Here is a 14,233-nt window from a genome sequence, read left to right on the forward strand (position 1 = left end):
TAGTCATTGTGAGATAAATGGACATGGAATTCCTACTGTCAGTGGGGGTAAAATATAAAACTGCTCAGGGAAGGAATGCTTGAAATATTTCCATGTAAATGTTTATAAGAATGTATGTACTAATAAGGGTTTGGTCTCATAAATTTTTGCTTATGTTTCTGAGTGACTTTGTTCTAATTTTGCTTTGTTTCATAACATTTTGTTTTAATTTCTGGTTAAATTATGGACACAGCAGCTCTACTAGATGCTCTTCTTTCACTTGTTATTAAAAGTATATGTCCAGGCTAAGATTGTAGCTCAGTGGTAGAGCGCTTGCTTAGCATGCATAAGGCCTTAGGTTTGATCCTCAGTGCCACATTAAAAAATAAATAAATAAATAAATAAATAAATAAGGTTATTTAACAAATTATATGTCCCTTTCTTGATCATAAAAGTAATAAATGTAGAAAACTCCTGGTTTCAATCCCCATTACTGGAATTAAAAAAAAAAAAAGGAATAAATGTTCCCTTGTGTGGGAGACCAACCTTACATGTGACTGGGTTACACTCCCTGGCTGGGTGCTGAGGCACTCAGTCGCAGAAATGTGGCAGAGCTTTCCCCACCCTTCTTGGGTCCAGGGACAGTGTCTCATGCATGGGTGTGTCTTGCTACAGCCCCATGGGTGGAGCTATGCTCACCTGTTCCTTTGTAATGTAACCCCTCGCCCTGTTTAGGATAGAATCTTCCATGGAAGTGCCTTGTGTGTGTCCCCTTCTCTTACTGTGCCCTTGGGTGTGGCCTACCCAGGTGTCAGTCAACCTGCTGACAGTGGACATCCTGAAGATAGACTCAGCCCCTTGAAACTTGACCCCTTGCCTCATTTGTATAGCTTCTCCTCAATAAAAGAGGTCAGCGCGTGCTCTCACTCTCTCAGAGGAGCCGTCACAGCGATCCCAAAGAAAAAGGTATTTGTGTCTCTTGTGTGGTTATTTCGCGCAGCCCAGTTAGCCCAGTTTACCTGGAGTGACCCCTGAGCCCTTTAGTCTCGAGAACAGAAACTCGGCACCCTTGTGTAGTATAAAATAAAGTTTACACATGAATAACCCATTGGAGAAAATATTTTGATAAACATTATTTATGATATTTTTTCTTTATGTATTTATATATGTATAGATATATATTTATATGTATTTTGTGTATTTTTATTTCTGCTGATATCTATTCATTCATCCATTCATCTGTCCATCTTGTATCAGCATTCATGACTTGAACTTGAACCCTGTGGACTTCTTTTTTACCCCCGTGCCCCAGATTTTTTTTCCTTCCTTTGATTCTGGGAAATAAATCCAGGACCTTGGGCATGTTAGGCAAGCATTCTACCACGATGCTACAGCCCTAGCCTCTAAATGTATTTTATTTTAAGGATTTATTTAATGGAAAATAGACTCTCATAATTTGTTTAATGACTTTCCATTATTCAAAATTTAAATTTATTCTTGGAGTGACTCAGAACACATCACCCGAAAATATGGCACTTTGGCATAACGAGTTCTTTATACTGAAGGAAACTGAGACAACAGCAGAAGGAGGAAGGTCTCTTTGACCTTTTCCCACTTTTCTCCTCTCATATGGGGTCATCTGACCTTCCTGTGAAAGATTTCCACCCTATTCCCAGAGGATAGGAACATTCTTATCTTTGAAGGTTATGGAGCATAATTTGAAGAAACAGGCCTTGATAAGCACCAGTCCATCACTGACTGATGATTATTAGGTCATGTCCTCCTTTTCCGATCATTCTCCACAACTATCATCAAACTCAGCACGAAGATACATGAGGTTGCCCATATATGTGGGCCTAATTTCCTTACGATGATTCCCTTGTAATATGAAAATTCATTAAATTAATTCATATGCTTTTCTCCAAGTTAATCTTTTTGAGTTACTTTCACCACCAGCCAGGAACACTAAGGCACTTGGGGAAAATCTTTTTTTTCCCCCTTTCATCTCCTTTTGACATCTGCTTTTGCTAATTGACTCTGAAAGGAGAACATGGGTAAGGCGAAGGCCTCAACCTGGTCGAATGGTTAAGTGGGAACGCATCCCAGTCTCACAACGGAAGATTACAAGTCTATGAATCAGAAAGGTTTTGGATATTTACAGGACATAAAAATAGATCAGATCATTTTATATTGTTCTATATATTTCCTAAGAAAATTACTGAGGCAAACCAGGCAGTCTCGGTAAAACGGAATGGTAGAATTAAACGGGGTCCATGAAAAGGGAAAATACTATTAATTTTTTAAGGGAAAATTCCATTTAATTCAGGGAAAATACTATTTGCAGAATCTTTCCAAATGTCAGCCTCTTTAAAAATCAAGAAGCTAATTATTTACTGCCCAGACAAGTCACTAAGACAGGAAAAAAAAAAAAATGTGGGCGGTCATGAGGTTTGATTATTTCCCCCAAGCAGTGATTATATGCATCAGTATCCAACTCACTTACATGCTAATTAGAGGCTGTATCTTCATTGAAAAATCTGTTTCGTTTGTTTAATTCAGCAAAACCAGCTTAAGTCAGAAGTTTGCTTTGTAAGAAACCATCCCTTTCTTACCATGGGAGAAACTTCTTTGGTGTTTAGGAAAAGGGTATTCATTTTTTTATACCTGGTCAAGTTGTAGAGTTGTCACTCAGTATTTTTAGAAATAGATCGAATGACACAGAGATATCATTTGAAAGAATGTTTCCAACAGTCAATATCTGTTTTACAAACTTTACAAGGCTGTGTTTCTTTGATGTAGTTTTTCAAATCCCAGGGTGTCTTGTTGTCAACTCGACCTGCTTGATCTCAGTCTCTGTCCCAAAAGAAAACAAAATGTATTTTTCACTTTTAACACAAAGGGATTTCCTCACAAAACCTCAGAAGGTATTTCCCTGTTCCGGCCAAATAATCTGAAATTACAGTCCTGTATTTTTCTTTGACCTGAACTCTCTCTACCTTCAACTTTGCAGACATCTTTCTATTTTCCTTCTCTTGAATTCCCCATCATCTCTACTTTGCTTAACATTGGAGAGTTCTTTTGAAAGTGATCACTGATTTGCTATCAAGTTGATTTGATTTCATAATTTGGTAACTTCAATGGAACTTAAGTTGGGCAGAAAAGGTCGTTTGTGCCAAATAATTCCTTTTTATATATTTAAAAAGTGGAGACTGTGCTCAATTCTATCTTGCTGTTGGGGACAATCTGAGTTACTGATACTTCTTAGGCCTGGGAACAGTATGGGAGAAATCTGTGAGGAAGCTGTTGGATCAGGACTTGATAAAAAAGAAGGCTGGGAAGTCATTGTAAAGATCACCGAGTTTGAGATTAGGTTTAGTTTGCCATCTGCTAAATCTGGTTTAGACTGGATCATTCAGTTTCTCTTTTGTCTTTGTCTCTGTAATATAAAGATCAAATAGCAAAAAATGAACAAAACTACAAAACTGCTCTCTAAGCTGGGAACTAAATAAAGACAGCATTGTTGCTAATTAACTTATTAAGCTAATAACATAATCACCGAATTAATATAAGCATTTGATGCTATAAATTTTCCTACCAGTATTGCTTTCATTGTGTCACACAGTTTTGCTATGTTGTGTTTAAATTTTCTTTTCTCTCTTTTTTTTTTTTTGTACTGTGGATCCAACCCAAGGACACTTTATCACTGAGCTCAAGGGTACTTTACTACTGAGCTATATCCCCAACTCTCTTAGTTTTTTTGAGACAGGGTGTCACTAAGTTCTTTGGGCCCTGTTAATTTGTTGAGGCTGGACTCAAACTTGCAATCCTCCTGCCACAGCCTCCCAAGTTGCTGGGATTAAGGCATGTGCCACCTTTCCCAGCAGGTATTTCATTTTCATTCCACTCCAAATGATTGTAAATTTTGTTTTGACTTTTCTTTAACCCATGGGTTACTAAGCAGTGTGATGTTTAATTTTAAATATTGGGGATTTTTCTATCTATCTATCTATCTATCTATTTAAATCTGACTTAATTCTATTGTGATCAGAAAATATACTTGGTATGTTCTCAGTTTTATGTAATTTGCTGACATTTATTTAATGACCTACAATATGATCTATCTTGATGAATGTTTCATGTGCATTTAGAAAAATGTATATTCTACTACCGTTGATTTGAAAGTTCTAAAACCGTCAGGTCAAGTCAGCTGCCGGTATTGCTGGATTCTTCTAAACTGTTACTGACTTTCTGTCTACTTGTTCTATTAATTACTGAGAGAGAAGTGTTGCAGTTTCCAAATATAACTGTGGATTTGTTTATATCAACATTCGATTCTACTAATCTTTGCCTCATGTATTTTGAAGATCTGTTGTTAGGTTCATACATACTTAAGACTGAAAATTCTTCAATGATTTTGTCATTATACAATGCTCCTCTGTATCCTTGTTAATATTCTAGTTCTCAAGTCATCATTGTTATCTTCTTTCCTGCTGCTGAGTTGTCTTAACTGCCCCCAATACTCCCCGTCTTCTCTGTTTATACTCATCATATCCTATCTTAATCCTACCTTCTCCAGGATGTCAATCATAACTGCTCCAACCAGTGTGATCTCTTGTCCTGTGAAATGCTCCTGAGTGTGTTAGGAGTTCTTCAGTACTAAGGACTGCAGAAATTTGCATAGTCTGTGTAGCCACTCTCCATTCTTCCTTCCTTGTCTCCAGATTTATCCAGATTTCCCACAGGCAGTGTTTAAACTTACTGGTGTATATTCCCTGAGGTTTCAGCAGTGCGCCTTTCATGTGACGGGAGCTCAACAGATAGTCATTGTTATAAGTTCAACCAATTTAGATAAGCCCTAGTTAAGGAGAGCAGTGCACAATTTTATTGGTTACACTTTGATGCACCATACAGCAGAACTAACTTAACTTAAAAATGAAAGTTTTAAATGTTTTGACAAAAACATTCAGGTAGACATGCTTTTTTATCAAGATGTTATAAACTGTTGAATGTCAACAAATACAATGGGATGTTTTTCTACAAGGGAGAAGGTTATTAGTCATGTAACTCCTGGGTGTGTTGGAGCCTGTAATCCCAGCAGGTGGCAGGGAAGGCTGAGGCAGAAGGATCATGAGTTCAAAGCCAGCCTCAGCAAAAGCAAGGTGCTAAGCAACTCAGTGAGACCCTGTCCCTAAATAAAATACAAAATAGGGCTGGGGGTGTGGCTCAATGGTTGAGTGCCCCTGAGTTCAATCCCCAGTAGCCCTCCCCACTGCCAAAAAAAAAAAAAACCCACCATTTAGCATCCTTTCTATAGCTCAATATACAATTGATGGCTGCAGATTTTAAATTGGGAATCAAAGTGAAACAAAAACATAAGAATCCCATTGTATAAATAGTGGCTTTTAGAAAAAAAAAACAGAATATATGGGTAATTACTCAAGATATAGGAACAAGATAAATTATCTTGATAGTATAAATCAATCAAAAATAATTGTCATGTCAGTGAGTGATATGGAAATATAAGAAAAGGCTTTGACATCCAAGGAGAGAACGCAGTTGGTGAAACAGGAGAGGTGACTCTTTCCTTAGTGCAGGCTGCAGTGACTGGGACAGGACTGCAGCTGTGGCACAGGGGATGGGAGAGAAAGGAGGAGCAAAGATGCGTGAAGGAGCCAACAGGACAAGAGATGAAGTGGGGTCAGAGGAAGAAGGAACAGCTTCAGCTACTGCAAACATCTGAATCCTAGAAAGTCGTTCAAACTACCCAAATATAGAAAATAGAGGAAGAAATCTTAGTAGGGGAACAAGAATAGAGAGAACAGAATTAATGCAAGATTAGGAAAACTGGGTTTGCAGGAAGATCAGAGGTTTAAGAATACATATCCAACAGATGGCAGGTCTTTGGGTAGCAATGTATGCTTTATAAATCCCCTTTATAGTCATTATTATTTTTTTGAGATCTCTAGACATCCTTCAAAGTTCAAAGAGGTTAAAGTAAATTATCCAATATCCCAAGTGGAGAAGTCTCAACGTATTCAGTTGTTTGAATCCCTAGATCCCTCAAGAGCACTAGATTTGACGTCTGCCCAGCTTTTGTATTTGCATCTTGTTTCTTTAAGCTGCCAACCTCCGTGATTTCACACAAATGACTTCAACTCCTCCAGCTGTGCTCTCCATCTTCTCAATTTCCAGTAAGACTGAAACAACATAAAGTACTTATATGGTGATTGGCCCATTGATAAAAGTTTTAACAAAGTCTTGACCTATTATATTACTTTTATGCCACAGCGGCTCCAGGGACCCTAGAACTTGAAATGAGAAGTCAGGACACACACACACACACACACACACACACACACACACACACACACAGAATCAGCACTGATGTGCTACTCTCAGTCGAGCCACATAACATTTATGCACTTAATTTTTACAGCCACTCAGTGTGACAGGCCTCAGTGATGAAGTGATTTCCCCAAGGTCACAAAATATGATGGGCAGCTTTGAATTTAGATGGGCCTGACACTCGGGTCCATGATCTTCCTCTCTTTTAAAAATAAAGATGACTTCCTCCCATCATAAAAGTAAGTCATGTTCATTACTGAAAATTTGGAAACTGCAAAAGTGTAAAGGAAAGAAAATTATCCAGAGATAGCAGACACGTTGGTGTATGTGCATTCAGTAAGATATTTTTCTTCATATAGATCACAGAAGAGGAATTGCTGATTAAAGTTTAGGCCAACATTATGGGTTGTCGCTGCACTATTTTCTGATATATTTTTTCTCCGTCAGTAATGACAGAGTACTGGTTCTATCACTTCACCTGGCATTTAGTATCATTTGGTATTTCAAAAACTCTTCGTTAATGTGGTGGGTGAAAATGTTTTAATGTGTTTTTAATACCAGAGAAGTTGATCTTTTTGCTATATAGATTAAACAGCTTTATTAACTTCTTAATGGGGCAAATAAAAGTCTATTTGTGGAAGTAAGAGGCAATTCTATTATAACCCATTATTATTATTATTATTTTTTTTTTGGTGAACTTGTCATTTCTTGAAGTAAAAAAGCAAATGATTACATTCACGAAAAAAAAAAAAGAAAAAGAAGCAAGCTATATTCTCAAGTACTTATAAGCTAGAGGCCAATCGAATCTTCTCAATGATTCAATCAATAGCAGCAAGAATGGAGAAGATCAAAAGAAGGGATAAGGAATTAGAGGAACCGGAGCTGTAAATTGGCCTTCTTAGGTGAGTAATTGTACAACTGTCGGCAGCTGTGTTCTTTTCTTTCCTTTTGAATTGTGTGTGTGTGTGTGTGTGTGTGTGTGTGTGTGAGTGTGTGTGTGTGTGTGGTGCTGGGGATGAAATCTTGCACATGCTAGGTGAGAACTCTGTCACTGAGCTACAGTACTGCTGGCCCATGGAGCTGCATTATTTTTTATGTATGTATGTATGGATGTATGCATGTATTTATGACAGGAGCTGCATTATTAAGAATCTAAGAAGAGCTTTTTGCAGATGTTCTGTCAACTGCAATTGCCTGCTGCCAGCCATGGTCCACCCCACCATGTTCTTTGACATTACCATTGATAGTGATTCATTGGTTGTGTCCCGTTGGAGCTATTTGCAAAGAAAATGCCCAAAATAGTAGAATGCTTCTGTGCTCTGAGCACTGGAGAGAAAGAATTTGGTGATAAGGGCTTCTGCTTTCACAGAATTATTCCCGGATTTATGGGTTAGGATGGTGAAGTCACATGCCATAATTGCAAGTCCATCTAGAGGGAAATTTTTGATGATGAGGACTCCATCCAGAAGCCTACAAAAGCACGGCATCTTGTCCATGGCAAATGTGGACCAAACACAAACAGTCCCCAGTTTTTCATCTGTATTATCAAGATGGAGTGGATGGGTGGCAACTTATGTGTGGTCTTTGGGAAGGTTAATGAGAGCAGGGGTGTCATGGAAGACATGGAGTGCTTTGGGGCCATGAAGGGCAAGACCAGCAAGAAGACAAGTCATTGCTGATGGTGGTTCTTTCTAATAATTTGACTTGTGTTTATGTTCACCACCAGATCATCCTTTGGTAGCTTAGGAAAGCATTCCAAGTGTACTTGCTGCCGTTCTTTGAGTTCCATATTTTCCTTATTCCCTTCCAAGTCTAGATGGATAGCAGAATTCATCTGCTATATATAGAGAGCAGCTCCCTATTCCCAGTGGTCCTTCACTCATTTTCTCACAAGTTAATGCTAACTGCCTCATGGTTCTGTCCTATCTGCATTTGGTATCTCTGTGCTGGGAACTGCTCCAAGCTCCACGCTGGTGAGACCAGTCTTGGGGTTGAGATTTTATGTTCTGTCCTCTGTAAGTCTATTCTCATCTGAATTCTCTGTTTTCAACAAATTAACTGAATTCTAACACAAAAAAGTTATAATTAAATATGCTACTGGTGTAAAAAAAGAATACTACCAATACGGTTAAACCAAAAGTCTCCCTTCCCAATGACACAAATTCCACATCTGACCTCACATGACAGGTACAGTCAAAATGAGGGTGCACTCAAAATGAAGTGAAAAGTAAAATTACCTTCAGGCTACACTTGTAAGATGTATGTGACACATAAATGAACTCTGCTTAGACTTGGGTTCCATCTCCAAGATACTTCATTATGCATTTGCAAATAATCCAAAAATAATTAAAAAAACAATCTAAAATCCAAACAGAATCTTCTAAGTCCCAAGTGCTTCAGATGCGGAGGCGGGGGTGGGGTGGGGTTCAACCTGTATTTGTGTTGGAGAAACTCTTGCATTTAGCTCCATACTTCTTAGAGGGGATTTCCCTCTCCTCTTTCCATATACCCACTCGCCCTTTTCCCTGAAATGGAAGTGATTTGAAAGGGAAGTGATTTGATTGAGAAAATGATATTCTTGTCTTCTGTTACTCTGCAGAACCTGCAGAACCATTCTCTGCTTCCTCCTGGGGTTGAGTGCCCTGACCTGTCCTCCTGCTCCATAGAAACTGCCTACTCTGCTCAGCTGTTCTCCCCTCTCACCTGGTGGGTATGTGAAATTCCAGGGAAGAAATTCCAGGGGAAGCCCAGACAATAGTCTCTACTCTGGCTTTTCCACCAGTGCAGGGCATTGCATTTCAATTCCTAACCAGCTTATGAATTTATTGGCAATTCCTACCCAATGAGCAGAGGCACTTGGTGGGGTGTGGCCCCAGGGGAGAGTCTTGACCTCCATGCTGTGCCTCCCTGGTCTTCTCCCCATCCCCTTTTCCGCCTCTAAATTTCTTTGAGTTGCACATTTGTCCTTTCATATGCATTTTTAGGTCAACATTAGAGAACTGATGAAAACTCCTTCTGGCCATTTGATTGAGGTTGTATTAAATTTATGGAATAACTTGAGAACAACTGGTATTCTAAAAACAGAGCTTTTATTTTCAGAAGATTGACATATGTTTTTATTTACTCAAGGCCTCTATGCATTTCACAAAAGTTTAGTAGTTGTCTTTGGTAAGTTTTATATGTTTCTCTGCATAGCTGTTCCTAGAAATTTTACGATATTGATTATTTTGATAAAGAGGGTTACTCATGAGTTGCGGGTGTAGAAAAACCCTTTATTTTTGCTTATTGATTTCTATTCTGACCAACATGGTTTTGGCATTCTGTTTTTAGACTCACTTAATCTTTCATTAGTTCTAATAATTAGCTGTTCATCTTTGATTCTAGATAGTCCATGCAATTATCTTAAATAATAACAATGCACTCCTGTCACCAACTACATGTTTTGGATTTAACTGCCTTGGCTAGGAATTCTATGGAATTGAAAAATAGCTGAGATGTCAGATAGCCACCTCTTGTTCCTCATTTTTGTTGATATTTAGTTAATGTCTTATCATTGATTATAATGCTTGCTATAACAGCAAGTGAAAAGGAATATCCTCTATTGCTTGCTATCTTTTTTCAAAATCCAGCAATGGGTTTTGTATTTTATTAAATGCTCTTTTCAGAATATAATCATATGTTTTCTTCCTCTGTTAACATAGATAATAACATTAATGGATTTCCTCAACCGAACTGATTTACACAGTTAATATAAGTGGCAATTAGTCCACACATTTAATTCTGTAGAGGCGTTGCTGTATTTTAATTACTATTGGTTTATTGAGGAATTTTGTTTCCATATCTGTAAGTGAGATTGGCTTACAGTTTTTCTTCTGTGGGTATAATCTCTGATTTAATTTGGTATCAGTGTTTGCTGATTAGTTATTTGCAATCTTTTTGTATTATCTGGATATAGGATTTTTATAATTTAAAAATTGTTTTTTTAAAGATTTAGTAGAAATCACTTATAAAATTTTCTGACTCTCATGCCTATAGATGTTTTTTGATTACCTAATTGACTTATTGTTCTCTTAAAATTTTCTATTCATTTAAGAAATTTTGGTAATGTTTGTAGTTTTAAAAGCTAATAATTGCACCTAGAATTTTCAACTTGCCTATTACTCAAGTTCCCCCTTATCTGTAATTATGACCCCCTTTTTAAATACTAAAACTATTTACTTGGACCATTTATCTTTTTCCTCCTTGATCAGCCTTGTCAAGAGGTTGTCAATTTCACTGGTCAATTCAAGGAATCAGGTTTTTATTTTTTTATTTGTTCCTACTCCACTATTATTTATTTATCTGTTTTGATCATTTCTGCCTCATGCTTTTATGTTTTTGAAAAGTCTTCATAGACACTGATTTTTCTGATAATTCTTTTTCTTATAAATTATGATTTTAGATTGCAGATTACATTTGGCATCATGTTTCATTTTTAATCTGTCTCCCTTCGTTCCAGAATATGTATGAGAAAAAAAGAATAAAATAATAAGATGTTGGTCTTGGCAACTGAACCAATATTCTTCCCTTTTCTAGCTAACAAACCAAACCAAAACATGAATTGCTAATTTTTACAGTTCCCACAATCATTTTAACACCACCCTATTAGGTTTGTCTGATCCTCTTCCCTTGGTTCACATTCTAATGTGTGGTATATTTCAAAAGAGCAGAATGATTTAGAACATTCTCATCTCACGTGCCCAGAAATAGCTCTCAAGCTTTATGGTTGGGATCTGAAATGTCCCCCAAAGGCTACATACTAAAGGCTTGGTCACCAGCCTATGGGACTATTCGGAAGTGGCAGAGGACCTCTAGGAGGTGAGGACTAGTGGATGTAAGTGATGTCACTGGGATTGTGACTTTAAGAGGACACCAGGACAGTGGGCTCCCCTCTTTTTCTGGTTTTGCTTTCTGGCCACCATGATGTGGTTGACTCCGCCATGAATTTTCTAACATGAAGTGCTTCCTCTTTATAGGCCTCAGCAATGGAACTAAGCCAACATGGATTGAAACCTCTAAAAAGTTGAGCAAAATAAGTCTTTTCTAAGTTGTTTTTTTTTTCTGATAATAAATAAGCAACAGAAAGCTCACTAACGGAAGCAGTAGCCAAACAAGTTAAAACAAAATATTTTTTATTTTTCTTTAAAGAAGTAGCCGTTGGTTACTTTCTCTAGCTGAGAGATAAAACATGATGTGGAAGAAGTGACATGTTCCCATCTCCTCAACTCAGAAGACAAGGACTAAAGAACAGCATATTCGGTGCCGTGATACCTACTGGGTTGGTCAGCTTTCTGTTACTGTGACAAAATACCCGAGATAATCAACTTGTAAAGAGGAAAGATTTCTTTTGGGTCCCAGTTTTGAGGTTTCAGTCCAGGGTCAGTCAGCTCCTTTGCTTTGGGTCAAAGCTCTCACTTCATGGCAGCAGGGAGGCAAAGAGAAAGATTGGAAGGGGCCAGGGTCCTGATATCTCTTTCAAGGGCATTCCCCCAAAGACCTCCTAAGTTCCTTGCACTAGATCCTTCCAAAGGTCCCACCATTTACCAATAGCCCACAATCTGTCAATCAAGCCTTTGTCAGATCTTTGGGGAGAGTGTTTAAGATCCAAACCTTAATGCCTATGATAGTGTGAAATCACTAATACGGGATACTAAAATAAACTCTTCCTGAGAACTTCCCTTACACAGCACTTCCTTCCCTGAAATTCATTCCTTTTGCATTCACTAGGTGGGTACCTCAATCGCTGCCACGTCCCCAATCCCTGTGGGTATCACCTTCTCACATTTTGTGAGTAGAGGAAGAGGCCCGAAAGAGGAGTGGGTAGAAGAAATTTCATTTCTCCTTGGAAATTTGAAGATTGACCCCTGCATTTCATTCAGCTGTTTTAATTATGCAAGGCAGAAAATGTGCTCCCAGATTTGCCAAAAAAAAATAAAAATAAAAAAATAAAAAGGCTACAAAGTGCCAGTAGTACTTCTCTTTAGCCGGCAGAGGGAAAAGAGGATCAGACTTCGCATTGCTGCTTGTCTTCACACGCAAGAACCAAAACCAAAAGCTGTTTTCCCTCGTTTCTTTAGAAAAATCGCATTTTTTTAACAATGGATGTTTACCAACGCTTTCGACATCAGATCAATACAATCTAATGAGTACTGCATGTGTCTGGTGTAAAGACTTTCAGATACACCCAAACTGGGACAGGGGTGAGGGAGAAGAAAGCCAGATACAGTGCGAATCCTGGCTACCATCCACATTTTAGTCAATCTGTAGATCAATTCAGAGTTTATGACTCCTAGAAATGATTTGTGCGTTTTCTTATAACAGCATGCTGTGCATCAACGTTCTAGTCCCCTTCTGGTCATTTCAAAGTAAAATGCATTAGATTGTCTTTAACACTTTGGTCTCTGCAAGTTAGGAATAAAAATCAAAGAAAACCCATTCAGATCTTATGAAAAGCCTCCCCAATGAAACTATTTGTTTCAAAATTGCCCAGCTAAAGCACAGCCCCGCTTGATTACAATGGCCTGGGCTGAAGCAAAACACACACTGTGTTTAAATTCAGGTTCAGCATGAACCCTTTGGAAAGGACCCGGAGAACACTGTGGTGAGGAATGCAATTCACAATTCTGCCTCTTTATAAGCCCTGACGCTCCCATTAGGCTTAAGTGGAATCACACGGTGAATTTTCCACAAGCCAAATTTACCAGGGAAAACCTTTTCGAAGATGTCTGCCTCCTTCTAGGAGAAGCACAATGTCCCATGCAATCCACAGAGAAAACAGACATCATATCCACTGCCCCCCAACTTTCATTTTCTGACCTAACTTGCTCCCCACAACCCCAAATGGATTATGATGCTTTCTACTTCACCTTGATAAAAAAATGAGATTTCAGTGCCTTTCTCCTGGGGAATGAATTTTAAATTGTGGTGATGGCTGCACAACACTGTGAAGGCATAGAGTAAAAACCACTGAATTGGACACTTTAAATGTGGGAACTCTATTTAGATGTGGGATGTGAACATTTTTCGGTGAAGCTGTTAAAAAAGATACAGGCATTTCTCTCGTTTTAAGATCATAACCTGTGCAATGAATGTTTCTTTTCTCCTGTTTTTCAACACAGATTGACTGTTCATCCACATTCCATTTTTTTAAAGATTCCTTGCAGTGTTCACGTGTTTGATTCTCTTTCTAGATTTTTCTTTTACCTGCTTTATGTCTGACCAAAAGTCTTTTTGTTTGTTTATTTGTTTTTATTACTCTCAGTGAATTGAGAAACCTATTAATGTAGTGCAGGAAATGTTCCCCCCAAATGTGGTATTTTACATGCTGAGTATTTTTTTTCCTAAGTTTAGGTCAGATTTCTAAGGTGCTAGAGCAAGGCTTGCAGGAGACACATCTCGTGCAATGGCATGAAAACCTATTTGTTGCACTTTTGAGCCATAAAAGGATCTACTGAGTGTTTTAAGTTTAAGGAAAAGTCAGGAAGTAGAAAAAGCAAGAAGATCCCTCCAACCGTCTCTCCTCCCCTCTCACCTGAAGTTGGTCATGGAAATCAAACACTCCTCCGGGGTGCTATTAATGTCATTTATATTAGGCTACCATGTTATAAGCTCAAAACTACATTGTTATTATTTTATATAATTGACATCTTTTAAAGACAGAACAAAGGAGAGTAAGTACATATTTCTGGAGTTTGTTACATTAACCTTCCTCTATGCCATTTATGATCTCTTCATTTCTATGGATTCAAACTACCACATGATTCCATTTTCTTCCTCCAATAAAATCTCTTCTTTGTAAACCACCTTCTCTGTGCTGTTGACAAATAGATTAAATTTTAATGTGAACTAAATAATATGATATGTTTTCATT

At 38.0% G+C, this 14,233-nt stretch overlaps 1 protein-coding gene, 1 long non-coding RNA gene and 1 other non-coding gene across 10 annotated transcripts in view; 1 reads left to right on the forward strand and 2 right to left on the reverse strand.

Moving 5' to 3' along the window:
• The window catches only part of Dlgap1 (DLG associated protein 1), an 878,199-nt gene that overhangs the window by 546,890 nt on the left and 317,076 nt on the right, over positions 1–14,233 (reverse strand). The window lies entirely within an intron of this gene.
• On the forward strand, positions 7,082–12,613 carry LOC144370130 (uncharacterized). The gene is made up of 3 exons (XR_013430070.1): positions 7,082–7,226; positions 8,924–9,030; positions 12,091–12,613. It is a non-coding gene; the product is annotated as an uncharacterized LOC144370130 (long non-coding RNA).
• On the reverse strand, positions 13,713–13,810 carry LOC120886745 (small nucleolar RNA U13). The gene has a single exon (XR_005729842.2). It is a non-coding gene; the product is annotated as a small nucleolar RNA U13 (small nucleolar RNA).

The sequence above is a fragment of the Ictidomys tridecemlineatus genome, chromosome 13, assembly GCF_052094955.1.
Source record: "Ictidomys tridecemlineatus isolate mIctTri1 chromosome 13, mIctTri1.hap1, whole genome shotgun sequence".
Taxonomy (NCBI): Eukaryota; Metazoa; Chordata; class Mammalia; order Rodentia; family Sciuridae; genus Ictidomys; species Ictidomys tridecemlineatus.